Source organism: Heliangelus exortis, chromosome 3 (genome assembly GCF_036169615.1).
Source record: "Heliangelus exortis chromosome 3, bHelExo1.hap1, whole genome shotgun sequence".
Taxonomy (NCBI): Eukaryota; Metazoa; Chordata; class Aves; order Apodiformes; family Trochilidae; genus Heliangelus; species Heliangelus exortis.
Genome location: NC_092424.1, coordinates 94,346,572 through 94,368,427, shown reverse-complemented (window position 1 = coordinate 94,368,427; position 21,856 = coordinate 94,346,572). Strand labels below are relative to the sequence as shown.

The following is a 21,856-nucleotide window of genomic DNA, read 5'->3' as shown; positions in this document are numbered from 1 at the left end:
CTCTAGACACAATATCTGAAAGCTTATATTGCCAGTGTTATTATTCCTTTATCTATTTTATTTTCTGAATTTGGTGACCAAGCTGCCAAGAAATAATTCTTGAGTCTCTACATCCAGGGTGTATAGACAATCCCAGAAGTTCCATAAAGAATGTACCAAGTAATTGACAGAAAATCTTTGTTTGTACTAAGGGACTGTTACCTATGTTAAAAACAAAACATGTGAGATCAAGAATATGCATAAATCACAAAGCCTGAAATGAAATGTGGTTTAAGAATAAGAAAAGAATTTTGAATAGTGGTACAGTGTCTCAGTTTTGGGGGTTTTTTTTTAAAGAACATATCTTTTTTTGCTCCATACTTTCATGTAGAGATATTTACACGTGCAAAACAGTTGTTTTACTATAATATGCATAGTTTTATCTTTTTTAAGGAATTACTCTCCAGAAAGTTTTGCCAAAATTGCTGCTTTCACCCCACCTGCCCCTCTTCCTCTGGGCCCATGCTGGAGATCTCTCTCAAGTGCATTTCTTCACCCCCCCGGGGAGGATCAGCCCTGCTCTCCCTCTGCACAGATCAGAAGATAGATGGTGCAGCCACCACAAGAAGGCAAGCAGAGGCTTACTTTCAACTGTCCAACCATAAACTATTGAAAGAATGTAGCATGACAGAAAATGGATAAATAAAATAGAGATTGTCTGTCACAGTCAAACAGAATTTTCTTTTTCATGAAATTCATAAGATGGTTTGGGGACCAGATGCCAAAACTGGGAAATATACAATGCTTCCTTTTCTGCAGTCCATACAGTGACATTTCTAGGGCAATTCTAGGTTGCCTTATTATGAATATTCACAACTTCTCATTCAAATTTAGCTTTTCAAAGTGTCTAAGTCCCATGTAGCAACAGAGAGAAATAAGTGTCATTGAAGACAATCAAAAGGATTTTTCCTCTCTGTTGACAGAGTGGTGCCGAGTTCTAGAATATTGATTCACTAAATTAGGGAGATATTCAGTATTTGGTTTTCTCTAGGGGCCAATCTGAATTAAAGCTATCCCTGCTTACATTGATGCTGTCTTGTCAGGGTACTGCTCATTCATGCTTTCCCTTGAAGGTCTTAAGCTGTGCTCTGAAAGCTGATGTTAAACTGATTACCAAGGTGATCCCTCCTCAAACAATTTAGTTTTCATTTTGAAAATTTCCATGATATGATTTACCATGCAGGCCCACAAATTGCTGCACACCAAATATTTCATCTGTTATAGTACAAGATCAAGAACATAACATTTTAGCTCTCTACTCCTGCTACCCCTGTGCTATATTTCAAAACAAATTTAAAACCTCATAGCCTCATAGTTACCATGTCTTGCCTACATTCTTCTATCTTAGCGAAAAAAAAAAAAAAATAATAAAAAAAATTTTTTGCACTTTTGACAGACTTGAGCAGATTTGTGTGAGCTGCTCTCACAGCTTCTGTTGCTGCTAGAGGCAGTTTCAAAGTCCTTTCCAGTCAAAAGTATCATCTCAGTTTTCATATGCTTTCACAGCAGCAGTAAGAGGCTGGTGAAATATGACTAACTGGAAACATAAACTCTGTGAGCAGTGTCTGAGTTCCAGGCTTACTGGTGTTTATGTATAGAAGAAGGGATAAGAGGACTGTTGCACTTAACAGAAAATAGTCCTCAAAAGTATGTCTTTCATTCTTTTTTTTATATTACTTACATTCACTTTATTTTAACACCTTTTAAAAAAATAAAATAAAAAAAAAAATCAAAGTTACGTTATTTAGGAAGAGTGAAATTTTCAGAATAAAATTAAGGTAGTGATGTGCTTAGAAACAAAGTGATTGCTAGTACATGCTTATCCCTTAAGGCCAATGACAGAACAAGCCAGGGCTTTAGTTCTACAGCCTGTCTATAAGGAAGAGACAAATTGCATTTTTATTGTATCTTTTAAGGCAGGCGTAAATCCATGAAAGAAAATGTAACACTGCATATACAGAAAGCCCTTCTTCTGTCCATCACTTTTGCTGTGGTATGAAGGTTACTGTCCAGTGCTGCTCCTTTCAGTCTCGATTTGCTTTGACTTTAATGGGGAGCTCCAAAGAAAAATCACACTGTAGTCTATAAAAGATGATTTAATTATATTTTTATTATGTGAATGCTTCATTTAGGTTTTAGTATTTGCCACAGTGCTCACCACAATTCTTTATTGCTCCTAAGTGCAATATTCAGTTTTCCTTTTTTCAATCATTTCTTTCATTTTAGTTTTGTCTAATCTGAATCAGCACAGGAAATATGTGGATATGTATCCCATTAAGTATTATGAAATGTGTCCTTTTAGGAACCTGTTAAACTTACTATTAGTGTTTGTATTGCATTGAGATTTGTCTTATGTTAACAGAGTAGTAAATATATAAATTTTATGTTGCTTGACTTTCAAAAACCAAACCAATGTTATTATTTCTAGTAGACCCCTGTAATAAACAGAACATATGCTTTCAGTAAACTAGAGGAAGAAAAGAATTGCACAGAATTGCACAGCCGCTCTGTCCCTGACCCCTCAGGATCAGTGGTGCTGAACAGATGTTTGGTATAACCTGGTTTTCAATGCTTCCAACGATGGAAAGGCCATAAAATCCCCAGCAGGTCTGCTCCTCTCCTTCTCTATCCTTTCTGTTAGAAAGTTCAACTAATGTTTGACCCAAGTCTTCTCTGTTTCTGTATAAGCTCATTATTTTTTGCGTATGAAAGTTGAAATAAATTATTCCTAACCTTTAGCAGCAGCTGTTCTTTCTCTGTTGGTTATAGAGATTAAACATATACTAAATAATACTAAATAAACTTTTCATAGATTAGCTTTAGTACAGAGCGGAATCCATTGAAGAAAATCAGGGCAGATATGATAGGGATGCCTTCAATTATAGTTAAAAAAGGTATCAATGTTAGGAAATAATAAGCCTGGAGGAAATACTATTTAAATTTCTTTAAAATTCATGCATGAATTGGAAAACTACAATTTTTCCTCAGAATACAAAAGAACTTGAAAAACAAGTTTTGTAGTGCTGTCGTCTCTGAAAAGAAAGGAAAAGAAAAAAAAATTGAAATTCATTTAAGGTTAATCGTATCACTTTTGAGATTATAAACCCAGTTCTGAGAAATTGTCTTGCCTGAGGCTGCTGAATTCAGTTTTCTCTCATCATTAATCTTTCTTACATTGTGTGTCATATTCAGTTGCAGTAAGACAATTAAACTAAGAAATGTGGAAGATAGATATTATCCTCTCCACTTTATGTCATTGCAATTGTTTTTTTAACAACTAAATCATTGCAAGATCTGTAGGACACTTAAAACATAGTTCCCTTTTTTGAAAATAATTTCATTGATGATCAGTGTCTGAAAATAACTGGATGCATCTTCCTGAATCTTTTTGAGCAATAGTAGTAAAAGTTACTTCTGTCATAAACCTGTTGTTAAGATTAAATGCTAAGTTTAACAATTGAAGAATTAAAAGTTATTTGGGCTGTTATTTTCTCTTTTTTTTTGTTATTTTCTCTTTTTTTTTTTTTTTTAATTATAAAAGTTCCTGACAGGCACACTATGAAATAAAATTTAAAAAGTAGTGCTAACAAAGTAAACAGTAAATTAACAATGCCAATAGAAATGAGAGTTACCAGGAGTTTTTTGAGATTTCTAAACTGTAGAATTTATTTAGTTTTGTTCATGAACAATCTCCAGAGTTGTCGTTTTGCGTGTTTTCTGAGGGGTTTATTTTTATGGCTCTCATGATAACATTAATTTTGCATGGAAATTCATATTCATAATACACACAGATAAGAAGACATTGTTTCTATGAAGTTTAGCCAGTTCATTTTTGGGGCAGATCTATTTCCATATCAAAGTTGTTTTTTAAAAGAAAAAAATAATGCAACCTTCCTATTTTTACATATTTTGTTAAAGTAAACTCCAGAACATATAATACATAGCTATGCTAAAATATAAAAGGAGCTCTTCATCATTTAGAAAAGATGAGCTCAAATTGTACTCGTCAGACCAGACTTGGCCTTCAAATACAGTTATTTTTAGAATAGTCTGATAAAGCTTTTCCTTCCATTTGAAACTGATGTTTTTTCAAGACTCAGTTTGTAACAGGGAACTAAGTGGTTTCAGTACATATTCTTTTGAAAAAATTTTCAAAGCCAAAGTTGATCTAAATGAAAGAGCCCCATGACAATCTGACTGCTCACCTATTCGCATTTCAGGGAGCACAATTAACTTGTGGCTTATCTTGTATCCTGAAGTTTGAGATGGTAACTGAACTATTTGCTTTCTTTTGCCTCTGCATGCCTTCATTTTACAATGATGTTTAAAAGACCTATACCTAGTGCTTAGATTATGGTTAAAAGTTGTTATTTCATCTAATAGATATTTTAAATCTACAAATTCAAGTACTTTTGGTGGTGAACCATAGTCCATACTGAAGTAATTCATTGACTCCAATGACTTACCCCATGAAATTAGCCCAAGGAACTTTTTTCCTCTGGTTATATTCCACATGAAAAATGTTGAAATCACAAAACTGTGTTGAAGGAATGCTAAACCAACCGAGTGAAGCCATCAAATCTGGAAATGCCTGTGGGCAAAAGCCAATTCAGCCTTTACTTTGTTCCCTTGTGCACAGAGATTTTAATTACATTATTACAAACTTCTCCCCATGAAATCCCTTCTGCTGTTTCATGGTCTTTTCTTTATGAATTCTGTGCAATTCATACCCCCATGAAGTCAGAAGGAGTCCTGCAGTTATCTCTAGCACAACTCTGGTGTTTATCACTGAAAACATTGACAACTTCCTTAAATCATCACTTCAGAAGCTGAGTATTGTTCAGTGAATGAGACGTGAACAGACAATTGTTATTGTGTACTGCCTTAAATTACAAGCTGTTGACCCATTCCTATAATCTTTTTTTAAGTGGTTCCTGTGTCTCCATGCTGCCTGTGGGAAGACTTCAGTTAGTTAAGGCAGCAAGTTCTTTGAATTATATTTGTTGATTTTGATAAAGATTTCCTCTCAGGAAAAAACTTTCAAAGAAATCAACAGCTTCTCCTGATGTGGACTTACCAGCTTGTCAATGGCTTTGGACTACAGCTATGAATCCTGAAATGGCTTATTAGCTCAGGTGCAGTGTGTTCTGACTCTGCCTTTCCTACTTTGGGATCCTGGCTGCTGTGCCTGGAGCCAACGGGGACCTCCCCCACATGGTCCCCTTTGTTCCTCTTTCCAACATGTTAAAACAGAGGCATCATGCACTTGCTCCTTGTGCAAGGTCATAAATTGCTTGGAATTGGTAAACTTTCCTAACTTCTGTTGCTTCCCTTAACAACATGATTAATTCATACCTCTCTTCTCTGCATGGAGTAAGGGAACAATGAGAACTATTTCATGTTTTGAACTTTCATGGCACACAGTTTTAACACAGTTCTGATCTCCTTCCAGGCCCAGAAGAAAAATTACATTTTCTCTCTTTGTCTGTTTCTACAACAAAATCATGTCAATTTCAAAATTAAGTTGTTTAAGCATTTTCCCCCTTGAAGCTGTTGTTCACAAGTCTATACCAGAATCTGTTTATATCCTGATTACTGTGATATGATAAGCCAGAAGGGAAACCTGCACCTGCTGCTCTTCTCATTGATGTCACTCTGAAGAAGACTCAATAAGAGCAGGACTGGGGCTAAACATTTTCAATGATTTAATTAATTTTAACACAACCTCATCAGATATTGCCAGAGGTTTGAAAAGGTTTAACTAAACATAAAATTTTAAGAGGTAGTTAAGAGCAAAAACAAGTCAACAGTGACCATTTTATTATAGACCAGTGTTTTAACATCTGTGTCTACCGATTATCTTCAAAATATTAAGAAAAACCTGTCTTAATTTTCAGAGAACACAGAAAAGTTGTCAAACACTGGTTTTCTGAACTGAGGTTCACAAGAGAGCTAATAAGACATTATCAATGGAAGCTGGTTTTGTCCATGTGTACATGACACAACAGATCCCCAAAAAGGATGTTTTTCTCAAGCAGAGGGTTCAAGTGTTTGTTCATATGACATAAAATTTAAACCTCCTACATAGTATTTGTATTAAGTGACAGAATGATCCATCCATTGTAGCTTCAGTGACTTAAAAGCCCAGAGTAATCTGTGCAATTAAGTTTTTTAGTCCTTATATTGGAAATATATTTGCCTTTCATGTAGAAAGCCAGTCTGTAGGTAGTTTTGGTTTTTTTTCATTTGGTTTTGGATTTTTTTGTTTGTTGGGTTTTTTTGTTTTGGTTTGGTTTTGTTTGGTTTTAGTTGAAATTTATCAACTTTTTCTTTCTCCCTTGTATATCTTCTGGGATGTAGAAGTGCTACATTCTTCTAGCCCTAATCAGTCTCTCATGTGCCAATTTTTGAGATTACAAAATGGTATGCATGGACTGTGCCAATTTTCTTCTAACTTGTCCTTCTGGAAAGGCATTATCTCCTGTACTTGCCTCATGGAAGTGCTTCCTTGCATGCACTTTTAATGACTTTTATTTTTCTTTTAAGTACTTAAGTAGATGCTATTTTTTCCCCACTAACTTTTGAAAATCTAATCCACTTAGAAGACTCAGCTTGTTTAGTATAACAGGAATTGTCCTAATACTTAGTAAGTTACTGAATCAGCTTTGTCTTTTAAAGTTTAACTTGGTACTTTACATATCAATGTATAAGCATAGTTATTCAGTCTCTCTGAAACCAGGCAGGGCATCAAAGGCTTGAAAGGTTGCTTAATATTAAATGCTCATTTTTTTTTTCTGATATGAACTAAAAAAAGACAAGAGAATGACTATGAAAAAATACTGTGGCTTGGCTAACAGAAGATAATGAATGATATATGAAAAACCAGATCAAGCTGAGTCCAAACCTGAAGCAATCTGACATGAGTTAGAGAAGGCAACGTTGATGCTGAGGTGAAAATGAGAGAAAATTATCTTTTGTTTAGAAACACCTGCTGATTCAAGAGCTTATATTTAAATAAATTTCAAGGAAAAATCAAAGTCACCAAAAAGCAGAGAAAGTGTATGAGAATAGGCATTTCCAGAATAAGAGAAAGAATAAGATTCTCTGAAAGAATCTGACAGCCCAAAGAAGCATCTTCTGAAAGATGCATCAGACTGTTTGACATGAATTGGGCTGTAAAGTGGAATGGTTGAAATCACAGAATTTTTTGCATTACTCATGCAGAAAGCAGATTTAGAAAGGGGCTGCAATGAAACTGAGCAGATATATTATTTTGCAGTTAATTTTTCAGGAAACTGATTTTTTAAAAATATAATTGTTTTTGGTATATTAGTATTAAACTTATGTTTGAGAATCCTCACTTGCCCCATGTCTACCTCCAGAATTTCCTGAGAAATTTGCACAGATATCTCAATATTACATTAACACATTGATTTTTATTTGGTACATTTTTACTTCATCTATTGTATAGTTTTTTGCTCTAGAAAATTTGATAGCTTGATATTTCTGAGAGTCATTGTATCATCGTATTATGTCACTGCTTCTCAGCCATGGAATGTGCATGCTCCATGTGAATGCAAAATAAATCTAAGCTTTAACTTTTCATATGGGAAGAGAGCTGATTGAATGCACAGATCAGATTCAACTAGAATTTCAATACTCTACTATCTATTTGCTGTCAGATACTGAAAAATAACAACTTTTCAGAGCTTAAATCAGTATAAATAGGCTATGGCTGGCTGTATTAGCCATCTCCTCAATTTGAACTCTGTCTTCTTTCTGTCTGGTTTGGGTTTTTTTCAGGCAGATAATACTTGTTATTCTTGCCTTTTGAGCTAGAGAGATAGAAATCAACAATGAACCAAAGCTAAGTTTTTACTTTATTGGCTGAAGAACTGTATGGTACTAACCACAGTTTCACAGACCATGGATATGTGCAGTCTTTAGCTCTGGTAGAACTGGAATAAATTTACAAATGTCCTTTAAAAATCAGTTTAAATTTAAACTTTTTAGAAAGTTTGAAATGTAAGGTGTTTATTGTTTAATGATCAGCCATACATTTTAAAAGTGCTTATGAGCTTAAGAATGTTTGTAGACGTGCTAAGAAGTTGAAGTAAATTACTAAATTAATCCTTTCACCTCTTCCATGACTGAACCAATGGTACAAGTGGAAGTCACTGAGGAAAGCATGAATTATGTTTACACTGATGTTTTTGAGAAACTTCATTTATCTGTGTGAGTCTGTTTTACATATGTACACACTGAACTTGAGTGGGGGTGTAGATCTGCAGCACTCCCAGTTAGAGTTTGCCTGTAGGTACAGTGTGCCTTCCTCAGGGCACTGGGATCTTTACATGTGCTAAGGACTACCTGAAAGGAGGTTGTAGCCAGGGGGGGGTTGGTCTCTTTTCCCAGGCAACTCTCAGCAAGACAAGAGGGCACGGTCTCAAGTTGTGCTGGGGGAGGTTTAGGTTGGACATTAGAAAGAATTTCTTTACTGAGAGAGTGATCAGGCATTGGAATGGGCTGCCCCGGGAAGTGGTGGATTCTCCGTCCCTGGAGATATTTAAAAAGAGACTGGATGTGGCACTCAGTGCCATGGGCTGGGAACTGCAGCGGTAGTGGATCAAGGGTTGGACTTGATGATCTCTGAGGTCCCTTCCAACCCAGCCAGTTCTATGATTCTATGATTCTATGATTCTATGACTGCCTGCCTGTGGTAGTCCTTTGGGAAATCCTGGCTTGATGCACGGAAGTAATGCTGCAGTGAACTACAGAGGGTTCCAAATTACAGTATATCTACCACTGATGATAGGTGTCCTCCATCACTGCTATCAGCATCCTAGAGACTGCTGCCTAAACCAAGTCTCTGCACTTGAGTAGAGTGGGTGCTGCTGCGGCTGTCAGCGCAGCATCCATCACTGCAGGAAACCAAGTCTGAGATTTCAGCCCTAATGTTTTAAGTTTCCTTATGCAAGCTGCTTTGGAAAGCATTAATGTTCTGATCTTTATATGGCTTTGTGCAGCTGTAGGTTCTGCAGTGTATTGTTAGATGTTATTTATAACTCTGTGTTGAATTTGAATAGAGGCAGCAATTGTACCAGGAAGCATGGAGAAGGCAGATTGCTTGAGATCAGAAGGAGAAAATAGATTAATGATGGCTTTCAAAATGTAAGGAAACTGGGTTTTGTTTTGGATTTTTTTCATTATTTTTAAATGGTGATTAGTTTAGTTTTTCTGAAGTGAGGCAGAGTAAAGAAATAGTAGAGCTTAAGTTGTGGAGGTAGAGAAGCAGACCATGATCCAGTTAAGCTGGCCAGGGCATATCCCAGTTTCTTCTACTCTGAAGAGGGTCCATGTTACCCACTAGGGACATACAGAAGGAGTTTGGTCAAGTCAAGCTAGACCTGCAGGATATGTTTACAATCAGCTCTGTCCAGAATCCCAAATATTTTTTGATATAACCTAACGTTTTAATATTTTTCTTTAATGTAATATGAACTGTAACTTTGTATGGCAGGTGGTGATATTTTATCCCAACAGACCTAATAGATATAGCTTCAGGAACACAGAAATTAAATTATTCTAAGGAAACTAAGGAAAAAATATGTAATTAATAGTTGCTATCCAAGGGAAGGGGATTCAAAAAAATTAAGTGTATCTTAAGAGAGATTTCTGTTCTAATAAGACACTTAAGTAAATCTTGAACTGTATTTTCTTCTTTTATCCTTTTGTTTGGAATAGAATCTGTTAAGGAAAATGTATATTGGGTATTATTACTAGCTTTTGTGTTTATCAAAACTACTATATAAAGATAAATTTGCATTTGGAATATCAGGACTTTAGGTCTCCCATCAGCTGCTCCTGCTAAAGCATATCTTGTAGCAGGGGAGAGGCTGCATTACATAGAAGTGCCTTCTATGTGAGTTTGTGTGGGTGATTTCTATAGGTACCTGGGTGTATAGATGAGAAAGTTGGCTGCACGTGGCCACCTGCCCACCCTGGTGTCACCAGCCATTGTATAAATGGGACCACGTTCAAAAGGGTGCTGCTGCATGCACCCTCATATACACCTGATGAAATGAAGGACCCTTTGAGGGACTTTCTGGACAGCCACCTGAGGGCCCCTGTGTGCTGTTCTGACCCTTCCTCTCTGCACTGGCCATGCCTAGTGTGTAACTTTGAGTGAGTGTGCAAAAGTAAGATGTGTGAGCAAAGACATGCATGGGCAGTGTGAATGATAGCCAGCTATTAATTATAACAAATGGATTCTATTAATAAAGGGCAGGCCTTTAAATAAAAGCTCTCTTAAATTTTTGTAATTTGTTTCACTCAGTCCAATCCCCTCACCAGGAAAAATGTATTTCTTCTTCCTGATCCGTCATCACTACAACCATATCCAGCTCTTGGGTTATTTCAACATTTGGTATTATTTCACAGAATGGAAGTTGGAAGGGACCTCTAGGTCATCCAGTCCAACCCTCCCTGCTCCAAAAGGGACACCCAGAGCAAGATGCTCTTGCACCATGTCCATGTGGCTTTTGAATATATCTGAGGAAGGAGATTCCACAACCTTCTTAAGCAACCTGTGCCAGTGCTGTCACTCTGCCAGTGTGTTCAGGTGGACATGTCTGTGTTTCAGATTGTTACCAGTGTCCAAGTTCATGCTGGAATAATATTAAATTGGAAGGCAATGGCTGCAGGCATCATTCCATATAATTATCCTACAACTTTAAGAGTCTCGGGAAAATGGCGAGCAAGGTTTTGCAGTAGAGACTGACAAGACAAAGTTTATTTTTGGCTAGGACTTATTTTAACCAGCAATTTCTGATATCTGAAGCTATCAGATTTACCAACCCCAAAACAGCTAATATTCCATCTCTAAATGATTTCCATATTATTCTTGTGGCTGTCTCAGATTGACATCTATATATGTAGATTATTTTTCTTAAAGATATTTGCATGGTGAGATTCAGCTTCAAATACCTGCACTATCTGTTATGTAGTTAGCCCTCTAAGGTCCCTTTTATAGACATCAATGGAAAGAGTCATTAAAACTATTAATCTGACCAAGTTTGGCTTCTGCTTTCCAATGTAATTAATTGACAGAGTTTCAACTACTTCTTCACTGGAGCTAACGAAAGCTCAGACACTTTGCTCTCATGTATACACCTCTATCAAAGAAAACTAAAATTGAATCCCACTCTTAATGGTACTGCTGAAAAGAAAGCTGGCAAAATGGAAACCTACTTAACACTCTGTGTGATCTACCTGTCTCAATATGATGCAATTTTTTATTAATAGGTTGATATAAATAGATTTAGAAATAAATAGGCTTTGTAATGCCATATTGTTAGCTGCACAGATAGTTAGGAAGACTTTTTGTTTCCTCTGAATTATCTCTAAGAGTAAAAATAAGTTCCAGCAACCCATGTGAGTGAACAGTGGGCTTGTAAGATGCTGATTGTGCTATTATGAGTTCCTGAGTGCAACCTTTACAGTAACTACTTTTTTCTTCTCACAGAAAATGTTTACTTTCCCATTAAAATTATAATTAAGCTCTTACCAGGTTTGGTGGGAAATGACTGCAATAATATACCAAAAAAACCAGGAGAGTCTTAATGGGTTAGGGACACAGTGAAACCATAATGATAAATAGTCCAGCTCCAAGTGTAGGCAACAGGACTGTGTAAGAATTACCTCTACTACAAAAACAGCTTTATAGTGAATAATGCACATCATTTCTGAAGCTGATGGAAACTTTCCCCCTCTAGAGGCTAATGCAAAGAACTGCTTACCTACTGGTTCAGCCTCTGGCTTTACTTTTGGGTAGTACCAAATTAAACTCTAAATCCAGAGTGTAGCCTAAGTCTAGTCCTTGGAGTTGTATTTCTGCAGTTTTCACTGATGAAAGCTGCAGTTGTAACTTCATGTTAATGCAAGCCATCTCACATCTTCAGCCACCACAGCTGTTTGTCAGCTCGTTACTTTCTTCTTTGTGACCAGCCTTTTTATTTTTTTCCCCTTGTATTCACAATGTTATGAGGGACTGGACCCCACTCCTGTATTCTTATTTGAAGAAGACATGAGCTTTGCAGAATTCATGGTGCAGGTGTTGTGCATCTCCACAGTGTCTCCTGAATTCTGCTGCCCAGTTACAGGCTTTCAGTGAAACAAGGTAGAGTCTGACTGTGGAAATTTAGCACAGCAGAGACCCTCATCTCCTGCTGACAATAGCTATTAAACACTTAGAAGCACGAAGAAATCTTCTATATTCTCAAGAGAATGATTTAGCTTTAATTTAGCATTTCCTAACCTTTCTAAACAGGTATCAGCTCCCAGATAAGGTTTGGTAGTTCATCATCTTGCTGACAATGCCATGGAGAGCCTTTAATGTCAAATGACTTAAATGTGCTCGGTGCCTTAAATATGTTTTCCCATACACTGTAAAAATAATCCCTTCTGTTCATTCGATATGGTGTTGGTACTCTGCCAACACATGTCAGTAGCAGCTATACCTTGCTTTGGTATTTTACTGTGAGATTTAGGAGTGCCATGTGAGTGAAAGTCAAGGGCTGCGTACTGGATTGTGCGGTGTTCACAGTCTTTGAAAGAGGAGGAACCTGGAGGCAAGATGTAGACAGGACTCAATTTTTGCTAATCAGGGCTAAGAAAAAACAATTAGCTTATTGGCATGAAAAGTTTGTACCATCTCCAATGTCTGTTTTGCCCTGAGCTAACAAAATGAATGTGGTGTACTGAAGATACTGCCTGCTGAGAAGTACATCCTCTTTCCCTTTTTAAAAATCCTGCTATTCAATATAACTGGAATTCAGCTTTATCATAAAATCACTGGCTTTTCTGCTTAAATCAGTGACTTATAGTATAAAGCAGGTATGGATTGCATGAATATAATTGATTGCTGTTTGCTATTGCAGACATGTTAACTATTTTACCTTAAAAAGGGAATGCAAATGTATTTCACTTGTATGTACTCCCCTTCCATCTCATATTCTTGCTCTTTGCTTAGAAAGTCTTGTGTATGAAAGTGAATGATGCCAAATCAGGGCAATTCATTAAATAAATGGAATGGGGGAAAATTGGATTCCACCTGACCAGGCTTACTTAATTGAAAATCAGTCCAAGAAACTGCAAAGTCTTCTGAACAATAGCCGGAAATGTTGATTTTTCTCCTGCCCTTGGAGTTGATAGAAGAGTAGAAGAAATCTTATGGCAGAGACTGAACCCCCTGGTTGTTTCAGTCACAGTGAAGTTATTGTTCTGTTGTTACTGCAGTAATTGTATGTATTGCAGTCTAACACGGAAATGCTGCACTCTGTATTTATCTTTATATGGGAAACTTTGCCTCGCCTGTGCTGTCAGCTCATACCTCTCTTTGTGAAATGTAATGATGGAACCGGGGCATGTGGATCATGATTTGTGGGTTCAGTATGCCATAAACTCTTCTGGTTTCAGCTAGCAAAGTAGATCTGATTTTATTTAAGAGTTCACACACGATGGTGACATGCTCAGGTGACAAACTGCCTCGGCTTTAGTTTGGGTAGGATGACTTGAAAGAAAATAAATACAGCCACAATGTACATCATTAGCTTAACATGGAGTATTACAAAGTAGTAATGCTGAGACAAGTGTCTCAATAATTAGCAATAAGTAATCTGCATTAGTTTCAGTGTAGAATTTTCACAGTGATTTCTGCTGCAAGTCACAACATGTACATGCACCTTCCAGAAAAAAAAGTCTCACTTTTTTTGGTTGCATCATTTTTTTTCTTTCAAATCCAAGTGTCTGACTTATAGGTTTTTATGATTTATGGTTTTTATGGAATCCTCAGGAACAAAACCATTCTTTTTTTTTTTTTTTCAGGCTCTAGAAAGAAAAATGCTGAGATTGCTGTAGTTTCTGATAAAGTTTTGTACGGTAAAGCTTGAGACCCCAGGTAGTGGGAGTGTTAGGTAATGCATTGTGTTCACTGTCTTGGATTTTGTAAAGCAGCTCTCTCTAGTACATTTGTCACATTTTGGGTTGATTTTCTCCTGTGTTCACTTAAAACATTAGGCATGTTCTCAGTCCTCAGGAAATTTATCTCACTTAAACAGTTATAAATTATTAAAGCAAAGCACACTTTCCTCCTGTCTTCCAGTAGGAGAAGTTCCAGGAGTGTGCAGGAGTTCATCAGTAAATATTTTCCCAGTAATTTTTAGATTTAGTTACTGTGCTACAAGAAATTCAGGATTTATGTGGACTAAGCCATTAACCTAGGATCTTTTACCTGCTGATAGTTGCAATCAGGAAAGTATGTATTTTTTTTTTTTTTTTTTCAATTAAGTAGTTTGAAAATGATACTAGATATTTCCAATAAAGTGCACAGGTTGTCCAGCTACCTTTTCCTAGACACTTCTAATAGATACAATTCCTATAAAAACCAAGTGAACGTGTACATGTATTAAAGTGAATTGGTCAGCCACAATCTGTTTTTCCAAGCAAATGTAGCTACTGCATCCTTCTGCCACCCTGCTTGTGAGATGATGGGAAGGACTGTCTGAGGGTGAGCTAACTGGGAACTGGTGGACTGCTCCCAGCAATGGGACTTGTTTTCCATACATGTTGTTGCATCACAGCACTCTACCTGCAAAGGTTTTTTTTCCACATACACCTGTGAATTAACCTTTTACCTTGGTAATGCAATAGCAATCCTAGCTGATTCTGTGACTGTACTTTATCAGACCTCACTACTCTCTTAGTTCTGGCTATGGATTTACAAGTGAATCTCTTAGTATAACTCTTTCAAAGTTACTAAATATGTCTCTTTTAAGAACATGAAATTTCCAAAGGGGAGGAAAAGCACTTCAAAGATGAAATTCTGAACTCTAATTTCAGTGCACCTTCCTGCTCTCTCTTGAGATAGGATTCAACCAGTCCTAACATGCTTTTCCATGTCAGTAGGAATACTTGTAGATCTACTCTCTGTTGCTTTAAAACAGCTAACATTTTGAGAAAAAAATAAAATTAAAAAAGAATTAAAGAATGAACACTAAGAAGGACTTCACTAGAACTGCTTTTGTTATGCTCAAGAAAGAGAATATTTTTTAAATTGTATAATCTAAAAAGCATTCTGAAAATTTAATTACTTTTCTTATGTACAAGGTGAGAAAAAATGCTCTTACACCAGATACAAGCATCCAAAGGCACCAGTTCATTTTAAAATATTGTAGAATTCCTATTTAAATGTGGTATGTCTGTCTTAAGTAGTAAATTAGCTTCTCTCAGGGTTAGAGATTTCATCTTTAAATTCTTTTTTACATCTATGCAAAACTATGGAGAGGATAAACTCCATCATGTAATGCTAAGTTCTGGGTTTGCTTTTCATATCTATATGATTAAAATTTGATGTTCAAAATCATGTGATATTTGATGCTAGGTTTGTTTGTTTGGGTTTTTTTGTATGTCTTCTTCAACTATTAATTAGTCTTAAAGAATATTTTTTTCACTGTTTTAATTTCAGATTTGGATTCTCTAACAGGGCATGCATTTCCAGGTAAAGTGGACAGTTAGATTAGATTATGTTATTTGTTTGTTTTATACTGAATTTTCAGGGGTGGGGGGAGGAGGAGTAAATTTTAATTTTGTGGTTCTGACAGCATTTCATTACATGTCAAAATTGTACTGTTAGAGGTTTTTTTCACTTGCAGATAAATGAAGAAGAGGTAGCTATTACATGCACTAGTTTATAAAGAAGATTTACAATTCTGTTCTTTGAATGTTAACTGTAGAACCTTTGATATTAAGCAAATTAAGGGGGGAGAAAGATAATTACAAAATACCAAATGCTAATAAAATTATTTTAAGTCAAACTTGCACATGATTCTGTAAGGAAGAAAATAAACTTCTCACAGTGTTTAAGGAAAGATTAGTTTCAGGAAATAGAAGATGGGTTTCTAGTCCTTACTAGAAATTTGAAGAAACAGATTTTGAGCAGTAACATAATTTTAGTAGAGAATCAAGAAAGGATGAGAACACAATAATGTTAATTCTCTGAATTCTACTACACACATCCATTTTTGTGCTGCTTGGAAATTACCTTTAAAAATAGTCCACTCAGTTAAAAATTTTAGAAGCTTCAAATGGTAATTACTTAACATTACACTTAACAATAATTGATAATGTAATTCTAATGTAATATAATAATTATGATAATATAATATGAAATGCAAAATTATAAAAATATAATATAACAATAATTGATAGCTACTTAAAAATTAAAACATCTTGAGTTGACTTTTTAGTGAAAATACAAGAGAATCTGAAGTTCAATGATCTTGTGAAATTCTTTATTACTTGGGTAAAAATTCTGCCATGGGAGGAATATAAATGAGTACCGTGTGAAATAAAGTATATATTTTCTCTGCTGCAAACGTAAAGATGCTTCCTGTACTCAAAATTCACTAGATTAATCATTTGAATTAACAGGTTATGAAAACTAAGGTGTAGTTTTTGTATCCAAAACAAGCTTAGTCAAAATTTATGATCATATTTATCATTAGAACAATATTAGTCTTTATTATGTAATTGGCTTCTAATGTGTCTATTTCATAACAGAGTATTCCTTCTTCAGTTTTGTTTAAAATAGTAATCTTTGAAAGTTATGGGACAGTAGATTTATTTTAGGTTTTCCAAGCATTCCTGTATTGTGGGCATTAGGAATGCTGTAGTATCTCAGTAGAACAAGAGATCAGAAAAAGATAGGAAGTTCATTATCATGAAATTTGTGTGAAGATCCAGATACAATCTGTCAGAGCTATTTGTACTCAAACACAGCAGCAAACCAAGTGATGTACATTTAAGAAGTCAGAAAACTGTCCGTGCAGATATTGCCATTTTCCTACCAGGTGAAGAGAGTCTTTTTCTGAGTAGTCTGGTTTGGTTTTAGTAAGCATCCAAAATGCTTACTACTTGTGGAATAATTTACTGTTTAATAATGCTGTCTGGTAAATATGATTTTCCTGATTGTTATCAAATAGATGCACATATCACCAAGACAGACATTCAGATAAGCACTATCAGTGTATCTTTTTTTTTTTTCCATTTTAAAAAATGTGACTGCCTTTCTTTTTTTTTTTCTTTACATGCATATTCTGTGTTACTAGATAGTGTTATCATGGTGTATAGCATTCTTGCTTTGAAATGGGCAATCTTAACATAATAATAATTACCAATACTGATAACTGAGACTTAGATTAATATGGATGCTTCAGAGTTAAGGTAAAGAAAAAACATCTTTATTCTGCATGGAAAATGTCCTGAACTGCAGGACAGGTGAATTTTCTGCCTGCATTACACCCCAGCTGTAGCTGTGCACAACTCCATCAAATGGCCCCTTATTTAGCACAGGCAGAAATATCTTTGAATTTATCTCACTGTCAAAGAGATGGAGGAGAAGAGCGTAGGCAACTGAGAAGAACAAAAGCCTGGAAACATGGACTTGACTTACATAGATCTTTCTTTGGAGACTCACAGTATGGCCATGTCACTGTGCAGCTCAAAGAAATTGCTAGAGGAACCATTTTCTCATTTCATGCTTTATTTGACAGAGTTGAGACATAATCCTTTCACCCAAAACAGTAAAACCAGTAGAATGTCCTCTCCTTTATTCAGCTTTACTTTTATTTAATAATTAAGTTATTATATTCGGTTAAAATAATGCAGCTGAATTAAACACCAAAATGATGCTTCAGTCGTGCTGGAAAACTCAGGACACTAAATCCATCCTGATAGTGTGTGAACATGATAATTCTGGTTAGGTTAAAGCATGTTAATTTTCAGGAGACAGAAAAGATCAAGGTGTTACTTATGCTTCTTCAATAGCAATTAGTTAATTAGATAAGATATACCCAGATGATCTTAGTGTATTAACAGGTGATTTGGATCTCACACTGAACAAACACAAAACAAATTCAAATGAGATTCTATTTATCTCACCTTGGGAAAAGTGCTCCCTTTGAGCTAATCCAGCAAGATTCATTAACGAGACCTCTAAGGGCATGGCAATCCAATAGTTTTTCATTTGACCCCTTGCCAGTGCTCTGCAGCAGCAGAGCATGAAACAGCTCTTTTCCAAAAGCCACGTAGCGTGTGAGTGCAGAGCTGAAGGGGTCCTGATGCCAGGCCCTGAACTGGGCACACAGATAAAACCTGGTTCTGCCCTGACCTAACCACACAGTTCCCAGGTCAGAGGTGCTTTGCATCCAGATGGCTTCAAACTCAAAGGGAGCTCACATTAGGGTATAACTGCATGGTGAATGTCAAACTAAGAAAAAGTATTTTCCCCTTCCCTGGTTTTGGGTTTTTTTTTTTAATGTTAAGGGAGAAAGAAATTCATTATAACCCTTGCAGTTGATCAGCTGAAACCCTAAAGTATGAGATTTGATTATAGTCATTGTCTTAATGCAGAGCTGCAAGTGTTATTGGCATGTTGAGAACTTCCAGAAGCTGGATTAAAGCATCTCTTTTACAATGATATCTAATCTCGTCCTAAAGCTCCAAGCAATGGCGAGTCCACCAGCTCCCCTGGTAAGCTGTTCCAATGTTTAATTACCCTTAGTGCTAGGAAACTGCAATGTTGTGGAAAGGTTGAATTTGTCTCATTTCAGCTGCCAGTCTTCCTTTTGCAATGCCTTGGTCAGTAAGACTGAAAACTCTTCCTCTTTCAGATATGTTTTCTGAACAAGTGTCTATGAAAAATTGACAATTTCCGGTGACCTGCTAAAATGCCTGTGCATGCAGAAGCCTGTGCACCTCTGCTGGCTCTGCCACCTGGCCTAATGAAGTTGTTGCCTTGTTCTGCAAACCTTGCATCTTCCATATATTTAGACTGTTACCATTTTAATACCCCTGCGACTACTAAAAAAATTCTATATAGTAGTCAAGGCATCTTCCAACTTTTGTTCTGGTAATCTGATCTGTTGTACTCTTTAAGGCTCACACTGTAAGACTGGTTTTCTGATGGCAGTTCTAGGAACTCTCTCCATTTTTTTTGAAACCTATGAGAACTATAGAGAATATATTCATGTAGAAATTTTGTAAGCACTGTATATACAAGAAAAGTAATTTCTTACTTGTACATAACACTCCTTTCTTACTCGTCCCTTTTATTTATTTATCTACAGTTCAGAACTATCAGCTCAGATTTCAGTGATTGTCTCAAGCAATCCAAGTAATGGTCACAAAATTTAGCTGATTGATACAATAGAAAAGAATGGTTTTCCCCTTGTTTGGTGTGGCTAACGTGAGAGGATAGGTGGAAGGGAGTGCCTTTATGGCAGCACATGAAATCTGGCTTCTTTCAGTTGCTTGTACCTGGGTGGGCACCTAATTTTGGGTGATCATTATTCCAAAGAGGAAGGAGGATTAGCCAACATGCATCTCAGGCAGCAGGATGGAAAAAAAGGACAGAGACTCACAGGCATGTAAGGATATGAAATTTCATCCTAAGTTTCAGGAGCTTGCTAAACAGAAAATGTGGTGCTGTATAGTCCTGTAACCAAAGGCTTTTTCTCAGTGTTGTTAACCAAATTACTCATATTTACTTAGATAATTACATCCTTTCTTAATTGCACCTGTGCCTTCATGGCAGAACCTTGAGAGATCTGGGTTCCAGGATTATGTTTTTCTGTCTGACTGGTAAGTGTGCCACAAAACTTATACAAATTATAATGAATTTGAAACCTTTCTTGGGACTTTACTTTACAGAACAAAATCTCCCATGCTGCAGGTCTAACCTAAATGCTTTGGTCCAAGAGGTTCTGAGGCTTGTTTTACAACACTTTTTGGTGGCAGTAGCTCATGCAACCTGTGACAGTAGCTTGTCCAAAGCAATTATTTGCTTTCTTGCTAACATTTTGTCCTGGATAGTGAGGAAGAGATGGAGTTTTGGACTCTAATTCTTAATTGAAGGGTAAGTTATGTATTTTGTGTTACAATCTTCAATAAATTCATAAAACCCCAATGAACACACAGGCCAAACTAAGGGATTCCTGACCCCCAAGGGAGTGTCCTGAGGGGTTGACTGCTCACTCAAGTTATGTATGTAGCAGCATAGCTCTTGCATTCCTTACATTTCCCTTCTGTGCAAGAGCCTGGAGATGGAGAATGGTTCTGTCCCCAGTCCCTTTGTAGACAAAGGCAGTAATAGTTGTTACTAAAAGAAAAAACCAAACCCAAACAAACAAACAAAAAAACAGTTTCAGTTCCATTAGTTTTGCACACTCAGATGTGTAAATCTACACATCTATGTACAGCAGATAACACAAATGCACCTCCTGCCTCCATATTGAGTTTTCTTTCCATTCTGCTTTAGCATGGGGTGCTTTCAACCTTTCCTTACTAGCATCCCAAAACCCTTCAAAAAGATCCACAGACTTTGTTTTTCATTGTGTTAATGATGAGTACTGTTTTTGTTGAAATTCATCCAAACAAGCTTGAATTTTATTGAAATACCTCAGGGACAAAGCTGTGGCTGGTTATTTATTCTAACAGTTCTTCATTGTGGGCGATGTAATGCTAGATTTCAACTGCAAAATTGTTCTCTTCTTTTGTTTCTGAAAGTCATTTAATAGTCTAGGGAAAAGACTGTTTTCTTCATCAATGTCAGTAGACCTAGGACAGAACTAAGTGAAACAAGCATTCTCATGTCTTTGTATAATAGCTCCAGCTACGGTAGAAATTTGGCACATACAGTCCCAGGGGAAGTGTTTAGAGACAGAGGGTCTGAAATGCTAGTCAAATGTGAACACAAAATATCCATTCTAATTCCTGTGTGTATCTGATCAAGGTAGTTGCTGGGTGACCTGCTCATTTTCCAGAAGAAATAACAGTTTGTCAGTATAATGAACATCACTTCAAAGATTAGTTAATAGCCTGCTAAACTGTGCACTTTGCTATTCACAGATCTCCTAGGTCTAAAAGTTAAATGGAAATTTCAGTCATTACACAAGTACTGGGGCATTGTGGTTGAAATCGAAGTTTATCTGGAAGTGTCTTCTCAGCTCTATTCTTTGCATTTACTGTAGCACTGAGTCAGAGGCACAGAAAGTCTCATCTTTATCATTTTTCTCTGCCTTTGCCCAAAGCATGGGTAAGGCTGGGTAGAATATTAATGAAGAGTGGATGTTTCAGAACAGATAACACTGAGTGGAATTTAGTCCAAGAGTATCAACAACAACATATCAAAGTTCAATGCTATTTGATTAGACTTGGCAAACCCTTAAAGAACAAGCTTGGAGAAATTTTTATTTCACAGATGCTCTTTGGCTAGCTGTCCTCTTGATTTTATCCAGGAAAATGCCTGTCCAGTGAATTGTAGTCTGGTTAAATCATTATTTTTGCTCCTAACGTTTCTACTGAACTTTATCGACATTATTTTTTATTCACACACACACAGTTTAAAAAGAACAAGATATTTCATCTTAGGCCCAACGCAAGCTTGATTTAAAACAATAAAAAAACAAACACACACAAACAAAACAACAACAAAAAACCCCAAAAAACCAAAAAAAAACCAACAGAAAAAACAAAACAAAACTGCAAACGAAAAAACATAACCAACAACCCAAAAAAAATTCAATGAAATCCATCAAACCATAGGGGGGTGGAGTGTGTAAACATGACAAAGCAAAAATCCATTCATAGTTGAGCTCTGTTTTTGCTTCCTCTTCTCTAAAATTCAGTGTGATTGCCCTTGGCTTTTCTGACTCAAGTGAAAACTGTGAGGAGAAAGCTTGTGTGTACTGTACTCCCATTG

The 21,856-nt window shown here is 36.3% G+C and overlaps 1 protein-coding gene across 12 annotated transcripts in view; it reads left to right on the top strand.

The window, feature by feature from the left end:
* DLGAP2 (DLG associated protein 2) overlaps positions 1-21,856 on the top strand; it is a 359,052-nt gene that overhangs the window by 186,824 nt on the left and 150,372 nt on the right. The window contains exon 1 of one of the 12 annotated variants that reach the window (XM_071741788.1): positions 18,508-18,627. The exons of the other annotated variants lie outside the window; for them this stretch is intronic. The gene's annotated coding sequence lies outside the window, so the exon portion shown is untranslated. Of the gene's footprint in view, positions 1-18,507; positions 18,628-21,856 lie in introns of those variants that run through there. 12 annotated transcript variants of the gene reach the window in all.